Source organism: Pelodiscus sinensis, chromosome 1 (genome assembly GCF_049634645.1).
Source record: "Pelodiscus sinensis isolate JC-2024 chromosome 1, ASM4963464v1, whole genome shotgun sequence".
Taxonomy (NCBI): Eukaryota; Metazoa; Chordata; order Testudines; family Trionychidae; genus Pelodiscus; species Pelodiscus sinensis.
In genome coordinates this window covers 55,881,406-55,908,284 of record NC_134711.1, presented here as the reverse complement: position 1 = coordinate 55,908,284, position 26,879 = coordinate 55,881,406, and the positions used below count along the sequence as shown (strand labels likewise).

Sequence of the window (26,879 nt, the reverse complement as noted above, 5' to 3'; positions counted from 1 at the left end):
CAGCTGTGCAGCCTCTCAGCTGCACAGCTTACAGGGATCTTAGTTCATGGGTAGGACTTTAATTATGTTTTTGTGTTTTGGAGGGGAGTATTACAACAGACTGTTAGTCCCATGCCAAGAGTTCCGCCAAGGCTATGTCTAGACTACATCCCTCTTTTAAAAAAAAGAGGGATGTAAATTAGACATATTGAAATTGCAAATGAAACCGAGATTTGAATTTCTCACCCTTCATTTGCATAATCGCATCACAGCATTCTTTCGAAAAACACTATTTCAAAAGTGAAACTGCTGTCTAGATGCAGTTCTTTCAAAAAGAAAAGACTTTTTCGAAAGATCCTGTAAACTTCATTTTTTGAGGAGTACCCCAACTGTTTTACAGTTTCTGGAAAATATGAACAGCCTAATTAATGATGTAAGTATTATATTAATGATGTAGGGTCATAGCGGGCTCAGTCCTGCAAGGTTATGAACACAGCACCTCAAATTCTTATTGGTAAAGGCGATCCTACTGAACTTTAGTTTACCTGACTATCTTAGGGTTTTCTATAATATTCATCGCTGTAACATATATATGCTTCCTTTGTAAATATTTTAAGAGGCTAGAAACTTAACCTCCAATTACAAACTCACGTATGTCTTTTTAGACACCATGTAAAGTAATTTAATAAGCTATTTAAAATCAACGTGTAACTCATTCAAAAGCAAAGAACAGATACCAAGCAGAAGCTACGTCTAGACTACAGGCTTCTTTCGGAAGAAGCTTTTTTTGAAAGAGAGCGTCCACCCTGCAAAAGTGTATCGAAAAAGTGATCTGCTTTTTCGAAAGAGCATCCAGACTGAATGGACGCTCTTTTGCATGTAAGCTGTGATTGTTATGAATGGAATGGCCACCAGGGCACCTGTGCTTTTTCCTCTTTCCTCTTCTTCCAAAATAATTCCCTCTATCCCCGTCCACACATGCCTTTTTGCGAAAGAGCTCTTTCGCAAAAAGGCTTCTTCCTCGTAGAATGAGGATTACCAATGCTGGAAAAAACCCTTTGTTCTTTCAATTTTCATGCAGAAGAATGCTATTGCAGTGTGGCCATTCCTCAAGTTTGGTCAGAAAAACAGCCATTTTTCCAACAAAACTATAGTGTAGATATACCCAAAATGATACAAAAATGGCTTTGTACCATGGGTCTGTTTTCAGAAACATCATGAAGCTACAATGGATAGTAGAAAATGGTTTCAGAGTGCCACAGTAATTTTAAAAAGAAAAGTATAATCTTTATGTTATTATATTAGCTTTAATTGTAATTTAGAAAAAACATAGTAATAAGTTCTATAGAGATTTACACTCTGTGCAAATACATTGATTTTAATGCAGTTGGCCCATAATTTATCAATTTATCGAAATACTGCAAGTGAAGAACTATCTGTAGCAAAAATGTCTATCTCTATTATAACCAAATAATTATGTGCTGCCATCTACTGGCCATACATATTATTGCAAAACTATGGCTTTCATAAATAATTCAGAAGCTTCAGAGGTTAGATGAGTTAGTCTGTACAGAAAAAAACAACAAATGGTCTGGTAGCACTTTATAGACTAACAAAACATGTAGATGGTATTGTGAGCTTTCGTGGGCACAGCCCAGAAGTGGGACCTGCTCCTGGCTCGGGCCCCTGCACACAGGCTCTGTCAGCCTACTGGGTAATCCACCACGCTGAACAGGACATCTTCAGGGAGCATATAACCCTTGTACTCAATACCTGCACTTGCTGCCCTCCAGGGTAGAATTTAAGGTGCTGGTTATGATCTCTACAGTTCTAAACAATCTGGGACTGGCCTACCTCAGGGACTGCCTGTCACCCTGTGATATACTGCCAAAGCCAGCAGGAGTGCCTGAGCTGGATCCCTGCACTACATGAGAGGGTGGCTGGAGAGGTGGTGTTTTCCCAGGTCAGAAATAGCCTGAATTTGGTGATACTGCACAATCTGCTGAATTCCAGGTTGTTGCATAATACATTTGTTTGCCAGGGCTTTTGGAGAGACCTGAGAGGATACTTCCCAAATTGATGAAAAGGAAGAGAAAGAGCTTTTGTAAGCTTATGGCTAGCTGAGTTCCTGGATTGATTATTTGAATGTTGCTTGGATTTCATTGTACTGTATAATTAATGTGATTGGGCACCTTGAACCTTGAACAGATGTCTTTTTATTATTTTAAATCTAAATAAGTCAAATAGTATTAATTCAAAAGCATACAAGCTTCTATTGGAAAAAAATCTTGATTATCTACTCGAATGGGATTTTTATTATTTAGCCATGAGAGAGGAAAATAAAACAAAACAATCAAGAAAATCCTAGAATCCCACAAATATAGGCCCAAATACGGGAAACAGTTATTTACATGCTTCATTGGAATGCACTGCAAGCACTTCCGGTGGCTTCCATGGAATCATGGTGTGTAAAATTCAGCACGTGCACTTTATTTTTTAGGATTGGGCCCACATTCAGGATGAATACTGTGTTTCATTTACAATCCTTTTACCACGTGCCCTCTCCAGAAAGCCAACACAAATACAAAGAAGCAGATAAACATATTCTTCTGAATTTAGGAGACCTGTTGAAATGACATTTTTGAGTCTGTACCAAATATTATTTACTAACCCAACAAATAAACAGACATATTGTATCATAATTCATAAAGTATATTACAGGGTTTACACTTTTAATTTAATAGAGCGGATATTTAGTTCTTGTTACAGAGACTGATTATTAGCCACTAAAAACACATGATTGATTATATTATCACTGATGAATATTTGTGTCAGTGATATCCTCATGTAAATCTAGCATTACTGCTATGAAAATTAGATTGTTAGATTGCTAATAGCACTTCACTTTGCATTGGACCATTAGTTAACAACCTCATTGTTGACTCTAAAGCTATTATTGCATAGTTGCTTAGGGATTATTACCAAGGAACAATAATAATGTAACCAAGTTTTGCTGCAGTAAATTCTTGATATCTGAAGTTCATCATCAATCTAAAGTATGTAGATATAAAATACAATACAATATAGAAGAAATTGTCTAAAAAAGGGAAAAACTGTTTTCAGCTTTGACTAGGGGGCTGTGCCCCCTGCTCGCTAGGCTTGCCACCCACCCTCTCTCTGGGGGTAGGTGTCTGGCCAGAGGGGAGGGGGCAGGAGGAGGCTCACGCAGCCAAAGAGGTGTGGTGGAACTGTGGGGGAGAACTCGGAGGGGAAATCTGTGAAAACCCCATCCTGTGGCCCTACTGCCCCAATCTTGGAAAAGGTGGGATGGCAGTAGCCTGCCCCTCTTTTTCCTCCCTGGGACGGGCTTCGTTCTTCCTCTTGGGCTTTTTTTTGCTTTGATTTTTCTTAGCACATGTTAAATCCCCAACATTTCTGGGTCCTGCAGGAGCAGTAGCTGCTCTGCATTCCTGGGCTGTGACTCTGCTTAGTCGTGGCTCCAGCCTCACGCTGCACACAAGGACTCCCACACACTCTGGCTCCACAGCTGCTGCACTCTCTTGGGACAACAATCCCCTCCCTCGCTTCTTACTGCGTCCCTGCAGGCGGCAATGGGAGCCCGCCATGGCTCCCCTTCCTATTTGCGAGTTCTCCTACCGGCTAAAGCTTCCTGCTTCCACATTAGCAATCATGTTTTTATCTTGTTTGGGGCATGATTAAACTATATTTTCTCTCACTTTGTGTTTCAGATTCATGAAAACAACAGAAGAAACTGATTAACCAACTGTACAGGGGAAACAGTTGAACTGACTAAACAAAAATAGGCTTGTTAAATGAACAAACAAGCTAAAAAAATAGAGAAATAGTCTAGCAGAATCTCTCACAGTCATTACCACTTTTACAGCTTCACCAGTGCTCTGAGCTATAAAAGTGGACCTACTCCTGACATCTTAACTACTAAATTGTACAACTTGGCAACAGGAGTTGCCAGTGACTCTGTACTACAACTCCTATTTCTGACTACAACTCCAGATGCAGCCCTCAGCTTGCCTAGATCCTGCCCCACATGGCTCAGGGCTCCCCGCCCAGCCCACTCCTGCTCAGAACCCACTCCCCAAGTCTGCTTCCCAGCAGCCCCCTCCCAAACACTGAACCCCTAATTTTTGGCCCCACCCGAGCCTAGTGGGACCCAGAAAATCTACTAGCCTGTGCCTGCGCCCGCCCTCCCTCCCCTCCCCCCCAAGTATGTTGGGAATGTCTTTCTCCTCAGTTGGGGCCAATGAGGGTTTTTTTGCTTCTCACTTTTGTGTGGTCCCCTAACTGATTTTTCTGTGGGTCAGCAGCCCCCTTTCCAAAAAAGGTTCCCCACCCCTATTTTAATTGATGGTGAAATGACAACATAACATTTTGAGAAAAAAAGGTCTAGTATAGGCAAGAGTTCTAGTAAGTGGCAAATGCATAATATGATGACTTCAAAAGAGCTGAGAGAGTGAATGTAGGTTAATGGACAATAGATATTGAGGGATTTTTAGCTGGCCTATTTCCAATTTTTTTTAATGTTATTTAACTGCAATAACGAAATAACATTTTGGAAAAAATATGTCTGTAAAAGATCAAGCCTTCCCAGCCCTTCAAATAAGCCATGAGAGGCATTCCTGGAGCAAAACCAGGGAAGGCCGAATGTGACATTCCCAATATTTGTAAGAAAATAAAATTCTGGGGAAAAAAAGTAAAGCCATTCTAGCCTATTTTATAAGCCATAAAGAAGCAAAAAAAGCACAAACCTAATTTAAAAAAAATCCACTGTGCATCAGCTTTTATATGCTCAGATGAACAAACCAATATTGATTCAAAAGAAAGAAATATGATTAAACTATATTACTGTGTTACAATATTATTTTACACTAATGGTTCAAAATGCCACAAACCCACAGTAAATTATTATGTTTTGGTCCATCTTTTAAAAAGAGATAAGAAATGGAAATGTCCATGTTAAAAGTATATTCATGTGGGAAGCTGCTGCTTTCTAATATAGAGATTCCATCCCACAAGAACCAAAACAGCAATGGAAGTCAGGGGCTCAGTCTGATATTACTCCTGTCACACACACAAAACAAGTATTTGTAATCAAATACTGTTGTAATTCAGCTGGCTTTAAAAAGAATTAATTGCACAGGGCTCCATCATTTCCACTATAACCTCTGGACATATCTAATTTATTACCTTTATCATATTTGTAACGGAGACAGGGCTCAACTCTAGACAATAAGGGTATGTCTACACTACCATCCTAGTTCGAACTTGGGTGGTAATGTAGTCAACCGGAGTTGCAAATGAAGCCCGGGATTTGAATTTCCCGGGCTTCATTTGCATGTTGCCGGGTGCCGCCATTTTTAAATGTCCGCTAGTTCGGACTCCGTGCCCCGCGGCTACATGCAGCATGAACTAGGTAGTTTGGACTAGGCTTCCTATTCCGAACTACCTGTACTCCTCGTTCCACGGGGCACGGAGTCCGAACTAGCGAACATTTAAAAATGGCAGCGCCCGGCAACATGCAAATGAAGCCCAGGAAATTCAAATCCCGGGCTTCATTTGTAACTCCAGTTGACTACATTACCACCCTAGTTCGAACTAGGGTGGTAGTGTAGACATACCCTCACTGCTTTATTCAGTTGCATTATTTTAAAACAAAACAGTAAGTGGAAAATTACATACTACTGAAATAGTAGTGCCCAGCCGAAAATGGGTGTATTTCTATATAAAAACAATACAATTCCTTTAAATGAACTGGGACCAGCCATTTACACATTGGCATGCCATTTTAAAATAGTATTTTCATTGAGGGTAACGGGTGAAAAATGTTAATTATTTTCACTTAACATACTTTCTACACTAGGAGATAACACAATTTTTCCTACCAAATTCAGGTTCTGCTAATGTCACAGCTTACTAATATTCTGTTATTCAACCATAATTTTTTGTGTGTGCAATCAAGAGGAACATTAATGAACTAATGTTTCATTTCAGTCCAGAGTTCATTAACTCAACCAATTAAATCTGCTACAATAGGCATAAGTTGTGACTGGTTATAAATTAGGGATGTGGAAATTTAATTATGTACACGGTTAACCAATGAGCCCGGTCTTATCAGTTAACCAACCTTCACAGTTACATGCAGGCTCCCACGCACACCAAGTCCTGGGGACTCCCCTCCCCCCGCCGCGCTGCTGCTGATACAGCTGGCTTCCCGCATGCACCAGGTCCCAGGGAGCCACCTGTTTCTTCTCCCTCGCATGTAAATGTGCAATCAGTGAAAATCTCAGTGATTACACATTTACTTAATTAAAACAAATTTTAACATGCCTAATATAAATAACATTTTCAAAGGAGTGCAAAAGTGGGACATCAAAATTTTGGTCTTCCTGAGATGTATATTTATAAATGTAAATACATAGAAAATGGATATGAAAATGGGGGAAGGGGGGAAAGAATGAAGAATATTACCACTTAGGAGACCAGTGCTTTTTCATTCAATATTTGCATACTATGCACAGTCTGACAATCATTGTTAAAGTTTTGAGCATTTCCCCTTTAGCACTTGTAATTCCAGTATATTGTAAATAAATGTAACATCTCTTAGCTTAGTGCAGTGTTTCCCAACCTAGGGTCCACGGATCCTTGGTAGTTTGCAATCCTACTGCAGGGGATCCCAGGAAAGTTTAAAGATAAGGACTGAGCCCACCATGGTGGACCCAATCCTTTTTCTTTTTTTCTCTTTCTTTTTTTTTTCTCCCCAAGGGAGAGAGGTCTGTGAAATTTTAATAGATTGAAAAGGGTCTGTACGCTCAAAAAGATTGGGAACCACTGGCTTAGTGCTATGATAATACTAAAGTGCTATTAGGAACTCCTGTGGAAATATCGGGAGAATGGTGTCTCCATGAAGGGGTGATACTTATCCTAGGTATGTCTACACTTGCACCCTAGTTCGAACTAGGGATGCAAATGTAGGCATTCAAAATAGTCAATGAAGCAGGGATTTAAATATCCCGCGCTTCATTAGCATGATCTCGCCGGCGTTTTACTCCAACCAACAGTTGTTTTGAAAGTGAAAGTGCGTGCCAGGACGCATTAGTTCAAACAAAGGAGTTTGTTTCCCCCACTTCTTCCTGAAGAGACAAGATGGCTAATTATCTCATATCCTGTTTCTAAACACAGGAAACCTTTTCTTCTCTATGATATTCAACTGTGTTATTAATAATGTCTTTTATTTCTTTAATGCCTTTCATACCCAATGAAATGCAGCTCCTAACTAGCCTGGTTAGGAAAAAAAGACATGTTGACCTAGGTCACTACATAAGACCCCTGATCATATGAAAAACATTTTATAAAAGGTTCTTTGCTATCTACAAAAAGCAGAGAGAGTCTCGTTTTTTTATGTTCTTATCTAAGAGCCTCCCACACAGTTTGTCTTCTTTGAATAAATGAAGTACTGCCAGGAAATGATACTGCAGTGCCAGGAAATGTAGCTGTTAAGAACCTGAAATTTCTCTTCTCTGACCTGAGTGCTCATTCAAGCATTGTCTACCAAAATGCAGTTGTATTTCTTCTGAAAAGTAACATAGTATTGTGGGGGTTCTTATTGTTGTTCAGTTATCCCACATTAAATTTATGCAGCTTGTAAGGCAAAAAATTGATTTTTACAACTGCCATCTCCTGAGAGCTCACCCAAGGAACTGACAGTCAAGCTGGATTCTTTCCTTCTTAGGTACTATCATCAGTAAGAAAGTTCTTGTAGACCATAATCTTCTTCCAGTTTTATCTGTGGAGCATTTAGATATTAGACTGATAGGTACCTACCACATAGAGAGAGGTTTTGAATTTGAGGTAATAGCCTCTGCTAATGCAAATTCCCATATGGCCTTTATTTTTTTAAATAAACAACCAGGAGCTGCACTGTAACTAAACTGTAGATTGATCCTCTAAAACAACAGTTGGAAGTAGATTGTGATGGATAAAAATGCAGCTGACATGAATCCTGGTGGAATGGCCAAAAAAAGAGTGACTCACTGAGTGACAGCCTAAGAGAATTTTAAAGCTAACTTTTTGACTTGCCCTTTGGGAAATCTGTGCTTATTGACAGAGGAGCCCAAAATAAATGGTACTATATAGTTTTCGTATTTGGGAAAGAAAAGGGACTTTGAAACAAGCTATTTGCGGGTGAAAACTGGACTGTTCAATTCCCAGTTATTTCAATTGTGTAACCCCAGATTTTCATGTATCAGACTAAGGGCTGGAATGAGCCTGGTTATTGCTTCTGATGTGACTGTTCTATTTCAGATCAATTGACGATTCAATGGCTAAGAAAGGTTATAATACAAGGACCTTGACAACTGTACCTTTCTGTGGTGGACAGAGTGAACAGGTTTCTCTCAGATGCTCAGAAGCAATCATACTGTGTGATGTTTGTTTTAAATCTGCTTATTAATTTCATTTGGTAACCCCTAATTCTTGTGTTATGTGGAGTGAATAACACTTTCTTATTTACTTTTTTCAAATGATTTTATAGACCTCTATCAGATCCCCCCATACTCCTCTCTTTTCCAAGCTGAAAAGTCCCAGTCTTACTAATCTTGCCTTATATGGCAGGGGTTCCATACTTTTAGTAATTTTTGTTACCCTTTTCTGTACTTTTTCCAATACCACTATATCTTTTTTGAGATGGGGAGACTATACCTGCATGAGGCCTTCAAGATGTGGACATACTATGGATTTATATGCACTCAATGTGATATTTTTGCCTTATCTAATTATCTATCATTTGGTTGGCTTTTTTTGTCAGTTGCTGCACATTGAGTGGATGTTTTGAGAGAACTATCCACAATGATATCAAGATCTTTTTCTTGAGTGGCAACTGCTAATTTAGACCCCATCATTTTGTACTGTATAGCTGGAATTAAGTTTTCCTCTGTGCATTTATCAACACTGAATTTCATTTGCCTTTTTGTTGCCCTGTCACCCAGTATTGTGTAGTCTCCACTTATAATTTCAACTAGAAGATTTACCCAGCGTTGCGTGGGTCCTTAACTCAAATAAGTTTTTACTTCATTTAAATCATCACCCTGGGGTGAGGCTAGATATGCGGGATTCAGTATACAGGCCTGCCCCCTGGAGAGAAAACAATCCCAGCTCTCTCTCACCATAGCAGCTGGGGGGCCAAGTGAGAAGTGACTGTCCAGGGCTGCTGCTGCAGGCACAGCTGGGGGCAAAGTGCATGTCCCCTGCCTGGGAGACAGACACACAAATGTGCTGAAATATATAATAGATAGCTGTCCCTTTCTCCACCCCTGCTGGTTCAGTGGGGTTATAGCTGTCCCGGTCCCTATCTCTGGACCCTTGCTACCCCGCATGGTCATTCTGCAGTTTAACTCTCTCCTACCAGACTCGTCCCTTTCCATTTTATGAGAATTCCAAGCACAATCCATTGTCTTGGTACAAGCAAACCCTGACCTTGCTTTAGGTCAGGGTGGGAAATCTCAGGCCCGGGAGTTAGACCCGGCCCCTGAGGTTCAGGGCCCCTCCTGCATGGGGAGTCTGTGCTGGCACTCCAACCCCCTTGTTTTCCCACCACAGGGCTGGATCACACAAAATATACTAGGCTGGGCCCCCTGGCTCTGGTGTGCAATGGGACTATGGGGAATGTCTTTCTTCTTCTCAGTTGGGCGCCACGTCAGCCCCCAACTGATTTTTCTGTGGATCAGTGTCCCTCAAACCAAAAAGGGTTTCCCACCTCTGCTTTAGGTTATGGTAAGAGGTAGCTGCATACCAAATGCGGTCATCTTAGTTTTTACCATTTAGGAGGAGCTCTTTAACAAATGGACTTGCAGAGTGACAGATGCACATTTCTAAAATATATAGAAGGAAGAATAATGTAGCTTTAGCAAACCGAGAAAAGAAGCAGCTCTGGGAAGTGAAAGACTTCCCAACATCTAGAATATCACTTCCTGGTTGATCTGAGGAATATTGTCAGCAAACCATGTTACATCAGACTCTGCTGTGCTCAGTTTCAATTGAGTGCGACAGATGGTGGGGCTGTCAAGATATTGCTCCTGATTTCTGTGTCCCAGTGCAGATTAAAGCTAATTTACACTGGTTTACACCAGTTCCTAAAGTAGTAGCCCTGTACAGTCAGAGTTCAATGTGCTCCAGCTACTCTACCCCAACCTGTCCTTGTGACACAAGGGTACACAGAATTTTATAGAGATCTTCTGGGTCAACTATATAAATGATAGTCCACTGAAGGATGGCATGTGAGGTCTCTGCCCAGAGCCAATAGATCAACTGGTCATCTAAATCACTGCAAAGTAAGTGTAATAGGAATATTTAAGAAGTTATGTTTCTGTGCTAAACATTGTGTTCTGAAGGCAGGTAAACAGTTGTTGGCAAACTTCAAACATATTCCTGACAGAAAAGGGTAAAAGATGCATATCTCCCTGTCTGGTCATGGTATATTGTCCATTTCACAATGAAGGCCTATTGGTATACTGAACTGGATGGTAATCAAGAGACTGCAGACACTCCATGAGAGGAAACTGAGGTGCACCTTTTCACTGATAGAGGAAACCAACAGTGTGACTTATCACATGACGGAAAAAGATCACAGCCATGCTTGGCTGTAAAATACTAGAAAGACTTTGGGACACATTTGCTTTTTAAGATACTAGAAGATTTAACCACCATTGCTTGGATCCTTAACTTGACTGATTTTTATTTTTCAGAAAAATAAAATTAAAATGTACTTGCTTCATGTATGTACATTTTAAATAGTTACATAAAATATTCATGTTCATTCCTGGACACAACTTAGCTTATTGTGTGAATGTGTGCTGACAGGACTTTTAGACACCATTCTATATCTATTTAATACAGTTTTTTATATTCCTTACCCCTTCTCTGAACATTTTCCCCCTTGGTTTATTTATATTGTTGGGATATGTAAAATGAGCACAGGTCTGGGATGCCACAGCAAGCATTACCCTTGGACGTACTCTTTTCCTTCATTTTTGTAGCCTAGGAAACCAGATAAGTATGGAGTTGCTCTATTTTGTTGTTACAGCGACAAGGAGTCCTGTAGCACCTTATAGACTAACAGTTGTATTGGAGCATAAGCTTTCATGGGCAAAGACCCACTTCGTCAGATGCCTGTAGTGGAAATTTCCAGAGGCAGGTATAATATGAAGGCAAGAATCAGGCTAGAGATAATGAGGTAAAAATTAAATCAGGGAGGATGAGGCCCACTTCTAGCAGCTGATCTGGAGGTGTGAACCAGATCAGCTGCTAGAAGTGGGCCTCATCCTCCATGATTGAATTTACCTCGTTATCTCTAGCCTGATTCTTGCATGAATATTATACCTGCCTCTGGAAATTTCCACTACGTGCATCTGACGAAGTGGGTCTTTGCCCATGAAAGCTTATGCTCCAATACATCTGTTAGTCTATAAGGTGCTACAGGACTCCTTGTCACTTTTGCAGATCCAGACTAACACAGCTACCCCTCTGATACTATTTTGTTGTGTCCTTTATTTGTCCTCATTGGCTCTGCATAACATATCTTCAGGGTCAAATTCCTTGTAATCTCTGTAACCTGTTAGTCTGTAGCATAGGAGTGTGTTGATTTAATTAGAAATTCTGTAAATAGTAATTAGGAGTGGGTATAATTGTATTCATTGGTTGCTTTTTAATATTTATTCATGGGTGTTAACTTTAGTAAATAAGGGGTTAGGAAAAGTAGTGATAGATATGTGAATTAACATACTAAAATAGATAAAAGTGTATAATTGGCACCAGGTTGCGGCCACTAGGATACTGTGTTGAATGTCCAAGGTAAACATATGTAGGCAATAGCAGTTTTTTTTACCTTATCTGCTCCTGGATCACCTGTTTCTTCTCTAACATATCTCTCTATATAAACAAGCAATTTTAGAGACCACAAAAGGCTCATCTTTTCACCAGGGCAATGAAGTGGTTGTAAATTTAGAGAAGCAACTATTTATGAGGGATATAAGTTTGGTAAGACAGTCCTATGCATTTACTGTAGTTCTATTGGATCTGGGAGTTTTCCTGATGCTCTCTCAGCCTTTTGCTACTTTTTTTTGTACTGTTGTTTTAAACAATGTCCAGATACCCAAAGTGCCGCTAAGCATCTTCTAGTGTGCTCTAAGTTACAACAAAAAATAAAAATGTAATGCTCCCAATGAAAATAGTTATTTTTTGTACATAAGATAAAAAATATTTAGATGAGACTAGAGAGGGTTTTTACAAGGCAGAGGAAAAGTGAAATCAGTGGAATCAGCCGCTGATCAGTTTCAGCAGTGGCTGAATCTGGACGCCAGTGCCAACTTACATACAGATTCAACTTAAGAACAAACCTACAGTCCCTATCTTGTACGTAACCCGGGGACTGCCTGTATTGTGTAGGGATGTGAATGGGTAACCAGTTAAACTTAACTGATTAACTAGTTAAACTTAACCAGCTAACTGATTATAGGAGATTTTACATCTCTACTTGTGTGGTGCAAAATGTGTTGGAATATAAAAAGTGTGCAATCTAGAACTATTTGTTTGGTTACTCCTGCATGGCTGCAAACAACTTTTCAGTCTTAAAAAGATGACTAAAAAGCTTTGCTGGCTCAAATGCTTGCAGAAATCAGGGTCTCAGATCTTTATATCTATAAACAATTTTTGTTTAAACTGTAAAACACAAGCCAAAGCTGAACCTGAAAGTGTTCATTGCCAATACATTTAAATTATCCGAAGTTGAAGACATGATTCAGATTTCCAAAATCATTACATTAAAAAATAGTGTCAGTCTCTTAGGGTACATCTAGACTACATGCCTCTGTCACCAAAGGCATGTAGATTAGGCTACCGGGCATAGGAAAATGAAGTGGCAATTTAAATAATCGCCGCTTCATTTAAATTTACATGGCTGCTGCGCTGAGCCGACAAACAGCTAATCAGCTGTTTGTCGGCTCAGCGCGGTAGTCTGGACTCGCAGGTGTCGACATCAAAGGCATTTGTCGACCACCCAGGTATGCCTCCTGGGGTGTCCCTCACAGTCTGCTTCTGTCTTGACTATCCTAAACAGTTTGGTATCATCTGCAAACTTTACTACCTCACTGCTTACCCCTTTCTCCAGATCATTTATGAATAAGTTGAAAAGGATTGGTCCCAGGACTGAGCCTTGGGGGACACCACTAGTTACCCCTCTCCAATCTGAACATTTACCATTTATTCCTACCTTTTGTTTCCTGTCTTTAACCAGTTCTCAATCCAAGAAAGGACCTTCCCTTTAAGATGAGTCTTTGTCAGCCGACAGTCAGGGCAGTGTGTGTGTGCTACACACCCGAGACTTCAACTGCTGAGACCGGGGTCCCTTGCAGCAGGCAACCTGGAGGAGGTTGACGAGCACCCCAATAAGTGTACAGGAAGAGCTTATTACACTTCAGATTTCAGCTGCTAGAATTCGTAATTCCTTCGCAGTGGGCAGCCTTGGGGAAGGCTGAGAAGTGCCCCAGTGAATTCTGCCACCTGGGTGTGACACAAATCCAAACGCCCAAGCTCTCCCTATATCTGTCCCTTAAGACCGGCTGAAGTTCTTTTAAATTGTGCCTGGTTCTGTTACAGCAACTGAAGGAGTCAGGTTAAAGCTTAAACAGTTACAGGTTTATTGAGGAAGCTTATAAATCATATGGTTGCAATGGCTATTGTTCTATTTCTTAACTGCTAGCAAAATATAGATGTTACAAAGAAGATAAAGATAGGAAAACAGAAATAATAGTACCAAGTAACAGCTTAATCTTTAAAGAGCTCTAAGTCTGTGTACACTTAAGACAGAGGACCACATCCAGGTACAATTTTTACCCCCTTCTGTGCCTCTTGACTCCAGCGTGTCAGGCCAGGGCCGGTCCCTCAATTCCTAGGAAAGACGAAAATACAAGGTGGAACCTCGGGAGGTCAAACACCTAACCCGACCAGCAGGTAGAGGGTAGAATGACACTCAAAAGAGAGTGTGCTGCTGTACCACCTTTATACTCATGGGGTCACGTATTTCTGTTTCTTATCTGTGATGCCAAATGGTGCTGGTCTGTCTTTGTGAGACCAGTTCTTACAAGGGAGTTGTGAACTTAATTTACACTTGTAAGAGAGATAACTAAATTGGAAGTACTGGGCATACTTTTCTCAGTGGGAAATTCCTCTTCCAGGGACTGTGTGTGTTCGAATCAACATGGGTGCCAGCCGGGCACACCCGCATATCATGATCTCGCATCAAAGCAGATCAAAGCTTAATGGTTATGCTGATTGCCTTAATCGCTCTCTCTCTCTCCTCATATCTATGTTTTCAGTTTCTCAGGATCAGATGAGCCAGCATAGACTATGCTGATTTTATTGCTCCTTCTCTGTCCTGTATACTTCAGGAACCTCAGAGAGGCAAAATAAGATGGATGAGATGGGGGGGGGGCTGTCTGGCTACAGTCTTAAAGCTGTTTTGCTGCATAATGGCAATGTTTTGCCATCAATTCCAGTTGGTCATGCAGTCCATACGAAGGAAAACTATGACAACATGAAACAACTTTTGAGGTGCATAAACTATGACCAACATCAATGGCAGCTTTGCGGCGATTTGAAGGTTGTTGCTCTCTTGCTTGGTCTGCAGACTGGATACACAAAGTACTGCTGTTTTCTCTGCGAATGGGATAGTTGTGCAAGAGATTCCAACTACACTACATCAAGATAGATTGGCCACTCCGACAGTCATTGGAGCCTGGGAGGAAAAGTATTCAGCATCCATCACTTATTGAATCAAGGAAGATTTTGTTACCACCCTTACACATCAAGCTGGGTCTGATGAAGAACTTTGTCAAGGCCATGGACAAAACACAAGCAGCTTTCAAGTACCTCTGTGGAAAATTTCCAAGGTTAAGTGAAGCTAAGATAAAGGAAGGTGTCTTTGTTGGTCCTCAGATTCGTGAACTTCTTCGAGATGATGCATTTGACCATGCACTGCGTGGCAAGGAAAAGACGGCATGGAATGCCTTCCAGTTAGTGGCAATAAATTTTCTTTGAAACAACAAGGCAGACAACTACAGGTTGTTGGTGGAAAACCTCCTCAAGGCATACAAAAGCCTTGGTTGCAACATGTCACTAACGATACATATTTTGCACTCTCATCTAGATTTTTTTCCACCGAACTGCAGAGCAGTGAGCGACAAGCACGGCGAGCGATTTCACCAGGACATTGCAACAATGGAGAAACGCTATCAGGGCAAATGGAGCCCATCAATGCTTGCAGACTATTGCTAGACAGTGACAAGAGATGCTCCATTTAATGAATACAAGAGACAAGCCAAGAAGCGCCGAGTAGACATTGAATAGGACTAAACTATGTACATAATAGATTTTTGCCTTTTGTTTCATAATAAATTTTATTTATATAACCCTTTTGCTGATTTTTAAAGTGTTACATAAACAGGACAGGTGAAATATTATCACGTAAAGCAACCATAAACACATGAAAAGACCTAGGTTTACAATTTATGATTAAAATTCTACTATCTATACAATCTACATAGACGTAAAATGTAAAAATTTAAATATCTTGGAAACAGTAGCCAATCAGTTGTTTTAATTGTCATATTTGAATTCAGCACATCAAAATACATAATAAATAGCACATTTTATCTCTGAAGCAGACAACTTCTAAAAAAATGTAGACCAGTGGTATACAATTACTATAAGTTTCAAATTAATGTTTAAAATATTTATTAGTTTTATTATATCACAATACATCTGAAAATAAGGGATGAGTGGTTACGTTAAGGGACAAATCAATGGAAAAGTAAGTATAAGCAAGTCACCACGTAGTCACTGCAGTCCCTTTGGGAACAACCGGGAAAAGTAGCCATCGGTGACTTCAGTCAATTCCCACTATTACCAAACTTTAGAAACCAAAAAAACCAAATGAGATTGGCCCCAAATCTTGTGATTTTAGAGTATGATTATTCTTCCTCTTGCTGGAAGCTTCAATTGGGTTCACAGTACACCATTATAGAAATTGCTGCCTGATACTGAAGAGCACCGTTTCTCACCAAATCCCACAATTCTGTTATATATAAATTATGTGCATCTCCATCCCACATCTGTCCACTCCCCATACTTCTAATTAATTGAGCACACCAGTTTCCATATTAATTTTGGCCCAACCCCTCATCTATCCCTTGCCCCTCAACGCAGTTGTGCAATTCCAGGGGTTCTTCACCTCTCCCGTAGACTTGGGGGCAGCTGCAGTGGGGTCCTCCTCTCCTTCTTTCCAGTTTTGAGGGGGGAGAGAACAATCCCAAGAATCCTTCACTCCCTCTACCCATTTCCACTCATGAAGTGGCAATAGGTGGTGCTTCCAGCACTCTTCACATTCTCTCCCCTTTCTGTGGCCTATTGTGGCATGAGTGGAGGGCACAAAAGTAGGAGAGCAGAATGAGCCATTTTTCACAGGCGAGGAAGTCCATAATCATCTCGAGGAGCTGAGCTCCTTCTACATGCTCATGTGAAAATGGATTTGGCTTCTCCTTTTCCTGATTCTCCTCTATCCAAACACTCAGTTGGGATCCTGACCCATGTGGGGGAGAGTGGCGTATCCCCACCACTGGAGTTCTGATTGTCTGCTCCACCCCCAAGTCCTGGAAATGCAGCCAGAGATGGGCTTTCCCTTGGATGGAGTGAAAATCTGTAGAGGCTAGTGCTTCTTAGTCATAGGGAGATAAGTTTCAGCAGAGGCCACAATAGCACAACTCATCATAAATTTGTGGGAGTTGGCACACAACTTATCATACATTTGTGAGAGTTGGCAACACTGAATTCTAGCCTTGTGGCTTTATAATGGTCTAAAATGGCAAGACTCACAATAATATAGGAAAAGTAAATAACTCAGCATAATATGCCCTGCAGGTAGTAAATCTTCATCTAGTTGGCTGGGCAGCCAAACATGCTGCAGCTTCCTCCTACCATTCTCTTTCATCCTGACTACCACAGCTTCCTTATTTCTGGCTTCCTTCTTTCCTAAAATGCAGACTATTTAGAATGCAGCACTGAAAATCACTTTCCTTACCAACTGCACAGACCTCTTTTTATTGCCCCGCCCACCTCCCACCCATTCACACACACAATCATTTCCTCTTATCACTAATAAGGGCTGTGCCAAAGCCCACTGAAGACACAACAGTTCAGTGATCTCTGTGAGCTTGGGTTCAGGCTCTATATAAAGATTCTTTTCTTCACTTTTACTACTACACCCCTGCTTATGGCTTTACTTGTTTCTCATTATTTCTCCCTTTACCCTGCTAGTGAAACTAATTTCACCCTACCACCCTCTTTTCCATCCACTGTGAAAGAGAATGAGAGGGGACAGGACTGACTTAGAAAATAGGAGTCAGTGGGAGATTGTGCGGGTTGGTGGAGAGGAGCAACTTGGCAAACAGCAGATAGTAGGGGACTTGGTAGAAGGGGTGGGACAGGGACAGGAAGGGGTGGAGCAAGCATGAGTTGGGGGGGGGAAGTAGTGCGGGCAGGAAGAGATGCAGTATGGGCAGGTCCATATTGAAAGAATGGGAGTAGGGACTTGTAGAGGAGCACACGAGGGGCCCCAGCATCTGCACTCTCAAAGGCAGCAGCTGTTTGGGGGCCCTTAGCTTCCCCTGGCCTATTATATCCACCACCTATAATTGTAATACTGTAATTTGGAGGGGAAGGAGCTGTCTCTATAATTAGGATAGCCAGGTGTACCTCCAAGTTCTCTGTGCCACATCGCAGTACATTGCTCTATGTACTGCTGGTACCATTCTGCATGCATATCTTCAGAGCTTTCTCTCCTGAGGCAGTATGAAATAAACTACCCAAAATTAACGGATTCAAACACAGCAAACATTGTAGGTGTGAATGGAGAAATATGCTTGACAGATGGTTGTGTTGTGAAAAAAGTTGATGTATAGCACAACTTTATATTTGTTGTGAACAATCCAGATTACAGTATGACTAACCAGTCACTTGTAGCACAGATATTAACTAAATGTTGCTTTTTCCACAAGGCCCAAAAATACAAATCCAAGCCAGTAACTGCTGGCACTATTCCATTCCAAACAAATCAAAATATTTCCCAAATTAGCACCATTCTCACTGATTTGTGCATGAGATTACACAGGACTATTTTTAGTCGGTAAGCCCTGTTGGGCAGGAGTCTTTTCCTCTTATAAAGCACCATATACTTAGCTGTTGGTACTCAACAAATAATACACTAAACATTGTTACAATAAGGTATTCTATTGAGCACACACAACTAATAATCTTGTGACTTTGAGTATTAAGGACTATTTTTTCAAGGCCCAAAAATGCTGGATGTAACTTTGTCCCAACATCTGCAGCAAGTTCTTATGCTACACAAACTGTGAGGATTGGAATCACGCAGGGACTGAATACAATTTAATAAAGTAAAGGATGGTAATGTAATTAATGCAAATCAACATGGGTTTATGAAAATAGAGCCTGTCAAACTAACTTTATATCTTACTTTTATGAGATTACAGGTTTGGTTAACAAAGATAATAGTGTGGACATAATATACTTAAGACTTCTGCATGCCAACTGACTTGGCACTACATGACATTTTGATTAAAAACTAGGCATATGTAAAATGAACGCAGCATATATTACATGGATTAAAAACTGGCTGGGGGTCTCAAAATGTAATTGTAAAAAGGAAATCACCATCAAGCCAGTATGTTTCCAGTGGAGTCCTGAATGGATTGTTTATTGGCACATTTAACATTTGTATCAGTGACCTAGAAAAAAACAAAATGATAATTGACAGTTTGTAGAGGACACAGAAATTGGAGGAATGGTAAATAATGAAAAGAACAGATTTCTGATTCTGAGTGATTTGTATCACTTGCTAAACTGAATGCAGGCAAATAATAAATGTTCATACAACTAAAAGTAAATCTATGCATTTAGAAACAAAAAATGTAGACCATTCTTACAGGATGAGGGACTCTGTTCCGGAAAGCAGGGATTCTGAAAAAAGACTTGGGGCACATGTTGAATAATCAATGTAATTTCTCAGTGCACCATCCTGGCCATAAGAACTAATGTTATCTGGAGATGATAAACAGAGGAATCTCTAGTAGGAGTAGCGTGGTTATTTTCAGTCTATATTTGGAATTGGTGCAAACTATGCTGGAATAATGCCTCCAATTCTGATGTTCAAAATTTAAGAAGGACATTGATACATTGTAGAGAGTTCAGAGAAGAGCCACAAGAATAATTAAAGGATTAGAAAATATGCCTTTTAGTCATTAGGGATGTTCAAATATGTGTAATTGAGTAATCGTGTAACTGCTGAAAATGTCAGCGGTTAAACATGGAGTGGTAGCTAGCTCCCTGGGAATTGGTTCACACTGGGAACTGCCCTGTGCTGCTGCAGTAGTACAGTATGGTAACTGGCTTCCAGTGCACACCGGTTCCCACTAGGGATGTAAACAAGTAGTCGACTATACAATCAACCGATAAGGCTTGTCAGTTAATCTAATCTAGTCAACTACACACATTCCCCCCCCCCCCACACACACACCTTGCTGCCTCTGTTTCAGAGGCAGTAAAGGGGTGGGGAGCAGAAGCTGGTGCTGTGGTGAGCTGACTAAAGATTTTCAAACTGGTTTTTCACCTGGCTCCCCTCACAGATGGGCTCCCATCTGGCACCCCGTGCTCCTGCCTCTGATTCAGAGGCAACAGTGACAGGGGGCTCCCTAGCAGTGGGGCAGATTGCACTGCTTGCCTGCCCTGCCCCTGGGAACAATAGAATAGTCAAGTAACTGCTAAGATTTCATGCAGTTACTCCACTATTCTAATTATCCGGTACCTACCATCCCTAGTTCCTGCCTGTCACTCTGCTCCCAGGGAGCCAGCTTCTGCCCCATGCTGCTGCCTCTGATACAGGGGCAGCAGACAGCTTTCCAGGAGCTGGACTGGGAGCCTTGTGTAGCCGATTGGTAACCAATAAGCATGAGTCACCTGTTTAAACAGCTACACTCTTACATAATAGATTCAAAGCAGTCAATCAATTTAGTTTAACAAAGTTAAGGAGGACCTGATAATCTATAAGTGCCTGCATAGAGAAACATATTTAATAAGGGGTCTTCAGTCCAGTGGTTCAAAGGAGGCAAATTCACACAGATAACACTAGCCAAATTCACACACGATTTTTTTCCATGGAGTGGATGCTTTTCTAAAAGCTCCTGCTCTAGGAATTATCCAGGGGAAGTTCTGTGGCCAGTGTTTGAATCACAGCAAGTCAAAGCAGATCACAAGTCCCCCCCCCCCCCAGCATCTCTGTCACCTCTGCCCTGCCCAGCCTGGCTAGTCAAATCCCGCCTGGAGAGCCAGGCCCGCACTGGAGGGGAAGCAGCCGCGCACTCCTGCGCTGGGCTCCTCTTAAGCCTTGGCCGCCTGTCCATGCCACGCAGCCGCTTGGCGCCGGGTTGGAAACACCGCAGGGCCCCGCCGCCAGCGCCCCGGCAACGGGGGAAACGCCCCGCTCCCCAGGGCCTCTGCGCCGCGGGGTTCAGCCCCTTGGCCTCAAGCCTCAGCGGTCCCCCCGCCCCTCCGGAACTCGGAGCCGGAGGACCTTTCCCAGAATGCCCTTGCGGGCCGGTTTGGAAGCGCCTCGTTGTCAGGCTGCGCCGCCCGCCGCCACGCTGTTCCTCTGTCGCAAAAGGCGGAGAGGCAGCGCCGCCGCGCGGCCGCCGCACACGGACGGACATGTGGCCGGGGAAGTGCTGAGGCGCGAGCGGAGCAGGCGGCGGTGGCGCAGCGCGCTCGGAGCCCGCCCCTCCCCTCGCGGAGCCTTTTGGCTGGGGACGCGTTCAGGGCCTCAGCCGCGGAGCAACGGCGGCGGCTCCCGGAAGCCCTGAGGCGGCGGCGGCGGTGCAAGGAGCCGGAGCCTCCATGTTGGGGAAGCTGGCGGCGCAGCAGTGACCGAGCTCTGGGGACCCGGGGCCTCTAGGGCCGGAGCCTCCGATCCTTGGCGCCAGGTACGCCCGGGTCCCTCCATGGGGGAGCGCTGGGGCGGTGTCGCGTCCTCTGGGACTCCCGGGACCTCCCATGTTGCAAGTGAAAGTAGTTGGCTCCGGCTCCTGTCGGGGCGGCTCCCGGCTCGGCGGGGCCTTCACCTCCGCTCGGAGCCCGCCGGAGAGTTACGGTCTCTGCACCACCCCCGGCCGCGGCAGCAGGTGGGATGTGGGGCCCGGCCCTAACTGCGGCCTCCCGTCTCCCGCCTGTGCGAGGAGGCTGACACGAGCTCACGGGTTTAAACCCAAACGTGACAGGCCGTTGCTCTGCAGGCTCTGGGCGCGCTGCCCCGGACCCTTACCCGTCGGGCTATGTCTTTCCGCGGGGCAAGAGGGAAAACAAAGGGGACCAGCTGCGGCAGTAACTTAGCTCCCGAGTCCCTGGACAAGCGCCGGCTGCTCCCGAGCACTTCTCCTCGTTGACCTCACTCCCCGCGCCTCCAGCATCCGGGAAAAGCTTTGTTGTACAAAAACAAACCGCCACAACAAATCCCGATCCCGACTCTACATAACCGCGATAGGCACGGACCAAACTCTGTTGGCATGTGTACAGCAGTCCCATGTAGGGAGCTGAATGTTGCTCCCTTCGGGTCGGTCAAAATCTTACCTAGACCACTTTTGTAGTAAAACATTTGGATCCAAACTTTCTGTATTGGCATCCCCGCATCCGGGTGTTGTATTCAGGCCCCAAGAATTAGATTAAGGCTCGAACGTTGTAGTAAAGTTAAAGAGTGGTGCTTGGGACTTACTCCGTTTGTGGTTACTTTTATGCCCTTGTAAATCAGACGTAATTTGTCATTAGTGTGATACTGGGATAAAACTAGTAGTGAGAAGAAAATTTGGCCCTTAAAATCCGTGAAACTTTCTGCGTTGAGTTGTGGAGGAAATGTGGTCATCAGTCATTCTATATTTTATTTCCCCCCTTGATATCCATGGAAAGAATGGATGTTGGCGGATCAGAGGAAGCTCGCATCTTAAATATGCATTTATAGTTCACATTCCCTAATACTAATAAAAGTAAAGATATTTTATGCTTACTTAAAATTGAGTAACTTTCACAGACTTCAAAATTTTCTGCAGTGTTTGTACTTTAAATGCTATTGAACTAAATATCGAATACAAGTGAAATACAGAAATTAAATAGTGAAAAGAAAAAGGTGATTCTTTCATGTTTACTAATCTGATGTGCTATGAGTATAAGGCAAGGAAGCTTCTTTTAAAATAAAGACAGACACTACTAAGACAGTACTAAGACAGTTCATTTTTTAATTGTTTTACTGCTTATTGGAATACAGTTTTTTGTACTTTACTTAGATTTTCATTAATATGTATATTACAATAGAGCCCAAAGGCAACAACCACTCTGGGGGAAGAGGCTGTTGTTTATTACATCTGTACAATGGCACCCAAAGAGTTTGCTGTCTAAAATGAAAGCATTTGGATGGAGAGCATGGAACATCTTAGATTTTTTTAAAAGCTTCATGCTAAATATAAGATTTCTAGTTGCAGCAATAATACTTAGCTGACACTTTAAATGGAATGCAGGACTGCAAAATTGTATGTCAGATGTTGCCCAGTATTTGCCTTACAATTAAGGCTTAAAAACACACCATGTTCTTTGAACCTTCTGAAAAGATTAGCCTTTTAGATCCATACCATTTTGGATTTTTACCATTTAAAAAAAATAAACTTTAGATACTTTCTTAGAAGTTCAGCTTTATATATGTAGTACTCAATAATGAATGAATTCTGTGAGTTTGAGAGAAGAGTGTGACTCTCAGGGTATGTCTAGACTATATGGCTCCGTCAATGGAGCCATGTAAACTAGTTTACCCAGCATAAGCAAAGAAGCAGGGATTTAAATAATCCCTGCTTCATTAAAATAAACATGGCCACCGCGCTGTGCCGACAGTCAGCTGATCCGGCACAGCACGGTAGTTTAGACGCGGATCGGTCGACTGGGGAAGCCTTTGCCGACCGATCCCTTATGCCTCATGAAACAAGGCTTACAGGACCGGTCGACAAAGGCTTCCCCAGCTGACCGATCTGCGTCTAGACTACTGCGTTGTGCCGGATCAACCGATTGTCGGCACAGTGTGGCGGCCATGTTTATTTTAATGACCCAGGGATTATTTAAATCCCTGCTTCTTTGCCTATGCTGGGTAAACTAGTTTACGTGGCTCTGTCGACGGAGCCAGGTAGTCTAGACATACCCTCATATATGATATGGCTTTTTTCTTACTACTGTAGTAATGTGTAAAAGCTGATGCCTGGCTTATGTATACAGGCAGTCCCCGGGTTACGTACAAGATAGGGACTGTAGGTTTGTTCTTAAGTTGAATTTGTATGTAAGTCGGAACTGGTACATATTGTAGGGGAAACTCTAGCCAAACATTTCTCCAGAGCTCAGTTTTATTCTCCCACACCTCACTTCCCTCAGTGTATGTCTACACTACCCCCCTAGTTCGAACTGGGGGGGCAATGTAGTCATACGGAGTTGCAAATGAAGCCCGGGATTTGAATTTCCCGGGCTTCATTTGCATAAAGCCGGCCGGCGCCATTCCACGAGGCGTACAGCTAGTTCGGATTAGGAAGCCATTCCACGAGGTGTACAGCTAGTTCGGATTAGGAAGCCTAATCCGAACTAGCTAGTCCGTGCTGCGTGTAACCGCGCAGCACGGGGTCCGAACTAGCCAGCATTTAAAAATGGCGCCGGCCGGCTTTATGCAAATGAAGCCCGGGAAATTCAAATCCCGGGCTTCATTTGCAACTCCGTATGACTACATTACCCCCCCTAGTTCGAACTAGGGGGGTAGTGTAGACATACCCTCAGTCCTTTATTCTCAAGCTGAGGTGTCTGCTGAGAAAAGCCGCTCCGCGTCTCCCTGGTCTGCTGGGGGGGGGGGCGCTAGCTTCGCGTCTCCCTGGTCTGCTGGGGGGAAGCAGCTAGTGTGGGGTTGCCTCACCCCGTCTGTAAGTAGGGATCCGATGTAAGTTGGATCCATGTAACCCGGGGACTGCCTGTATATACTCACAGATTCAGCTGCAGTATTCAGGAGCCTTGTTTTGCTAGTTTGTACATGTGCTTATGTAAATTACATGTGCAATTGTGTACTATTCAGGTAATGCATATGCAACCTGGAAATGAAACTCTATCCCATGTGTAAGTAGGTTAAATGTGGTTCCTGGAAGAGTCTAGAACTATTTCTTGACTCTTTTGTGTAAGCTCTTAATAAAACATTTATCTTACTAGACTACAAATTTGTGGCTATGGTAGTCTACATAGTTTCACTTGAAAGATAGATAAAAATGATACAAAGTCAACAGAATTTTATAGCTTTTAGGACTTTTATACTGCTGAGTTGATACTGAGTCTAAAAAGCTAATTTTTGGCATAACCAGAGCTTGATTCATATAATCATCCATTAATTTGACTTCTAACAAAACTGTTTTTAAAGGAAAGATCCCTAACTTAGGGCTAGCTTATTCGACCTTGCTATATCAGCACAGCTGCACTTATGCAGCTGAGCTGCTCTAGTGTGTCTGGTGAAGATGTGTTATGCTGACTAGAGAACTCTCTCCTGTCACCATTATTGCTCCACTGAAACAAGAGGAAGAAGTTTTGTCAGAGGGAGAGCATCTCATGCTAGGTTGGCAGAGTATATGCTCCTCTTTAAATCAGTAAAACTTGTCACTCATGCGGTGGCTTTTTAAGTACATTTAAGTGTACATTAGCTTAAGCAGTAGTGTAAACAACCACTTATCAAAGTGGTACTGTCTGCACCTAAAACTTAGGTCATCTTAATTACATAGTTGCCAAAAATTTTAAATCCTGTCAGATGTAGTTAGCTTGACCTAACCTCTTTCCCTAGTGCCTTTGTAGATGAAGGTAGGCCAACTGAAGAGTTGGAGTATTTACATCAATGGAAAAATCCTTTCCATCAATGTACAAAATGTCTATTGCTCAGTGCTGTGGCGGTGCTGCAGACATACCCTAACAGTTCACGCTTACTATCCGGATAAAGAGTGGTGGAACTCCTTACTTCCCCTGCTCTGCCATTTGTACCTATTCAAAAACCTTGGTAACAGTAATTAAAATATCAGGATTTTGAGATGAAATGACAAATTAATATCACTAAAATGTATTTGAATTTTTGTTGGGATAAGAAGTATTCTAACTCCTCTTGTACTAATTACTGTAAAGTTGTATTTGAAAGCCTACGAATGGGGATGATAGTTTGCGCCTTCTTCGATTGTCTTATGAAGTATAAAATATGAAATTATTTTTCTACTTTTTACCTGAGATATACCATGATACACAAGTTGGCTGTGTCTACATTGGCACCCCTTTCCGGAAAAGGGATGCTAATGAGACCAGTCGGAATTGCATATGCCGCGGGGGATTTAAATATCCCCCGCGGCATTTGCACGAACATGGCTGCCGCTTTTTTCCGGCTCGGGGTTTTGCCGGAGAAAAGCGCCAGTCTAGACGGGATCTTGCGGAAAATAAACCCTTTTCCTACTTTCAAGTAGGAATAAGGGATCTTCCGGAAAAGGGTTTATTTTCCGCAAGATCCCGTCTAGACTGGCGCTTTTCTCCGGCAAAACCCCTTGTTTTTACTAGTGGTCTCCATGGGATGCGGAGCAGCCTCTGTCCATAGGAAGCTTGGACCGCCTGTGGACAGAGGCTGCTTTCTGGCATCTCCCCTGCCCTTCCTTCAGCCTTTTAAGCAACTCCCCCCAGTGCTGGCTCCTTCCTGCCCTCCCCTCCCCTCCCCATCCCTACCCTTATTGCCTCTCTAGGAGTCAGCAACGGTGTGAGCAGGTGGGGCCACAGGGGCCGATACATGATGGGAGATGGCATGAAAGCCAGCTCCCTGTGTGTATTGGTTCCCTCCTGCCCCCCTCACCGTCCACGCTTCTACTGCTCCGTCAGCAGGGCAGGGTTGAGAGTGGGGACATGTGGATCTGGTGCTTGTGGGGAATCTGCTTAAAGCCAGCTCCTCATGGGCACTAGTTCCTGCTCTCCCCCTCACTTAGCTGCCTCTGATACAGAGCTATTGCATCATACTTCACTCCTCCCCCACTCTTTAGGCAACATTATAATGAAACTGATACAGAGGCAACGGGGTGTGTGTGTGTGAAGTCATTAGGCTTAATCAGTAAGCCTAAATTTATTGGTTAATTGTTTACTTGGCTATGTGCTGACATGTCTAGTTGACGGAAGGGTTTTTTCCATTGGTGTAAGAATATCAGATACCTGAGCAATAGTAGTAAGGTTGGTGAGTGCATTCTTCCATCCGCATAGTTGCATTCACACTGAGTGTTAGTTCAGCATAGCTATGGGACTCTGATCCTTGTAGTTATGTTGATCCAACATTTAAGTGTACACAAGGCCTTTCTGGTAGACTTGGGAAGACCACACTGAATTGATTCACATTTGAAAACTTATTTCACTACCATAAAGACAAAGCAACAAAACAAGTTTTTTAATTAACAATGCATGTATAGTTTTACAAAGCACTGCAGGAGCTCTTAAGCATAGAAGAAATCTTGAGACCTTAAAAGAATTTCCACTATCTTTATTTTTTATGATCTGTACTAACGTCAGCGATCGATTATTCATTACCAGCAAGTGGAGCCATAGAAAATGTTGTATTATTTATTGGGGCTTATGGATTTGTCTTCTAGTTACATGGCAGTTTTACCTGATTTCTTTAGTTTTTGGAG

The 26,879-nt window shown here is 42.5% G+C and overlaps 1 protein-coding gene across 7 annotated transcripts in view; it reads left to right on the top strand.

Annotated features, from left to right (window-relative positions):
* The first annotated feature begins 20,825 nt into the window (after window positions 1-20,825).
* The window catches only part of SCAF11 (SR-related CTD associated factor 11), a 75,352-nt gene continuing 69,298 nt past the window's right edge, over window positions 20,826-26,879 (top strand). For 3 of the 7 annotated variants that reach the window (XM_075930482.1, XM_006126486.2, XM_006126484.2), the window contains exon 1: window positions 20,830-21,113. The gene's annotated coding sequence lies outside the window, so the exon portion shown is untranslated. Of the gene's footprint in view, window positions 21,114-26,879 lie in introns of all 7 variants that reach the window. The other 4 variants (XM_075930451.1, XM_006126483.2, XM_006126485.2 and 1 more) reach the window with 3 other exon arrangements.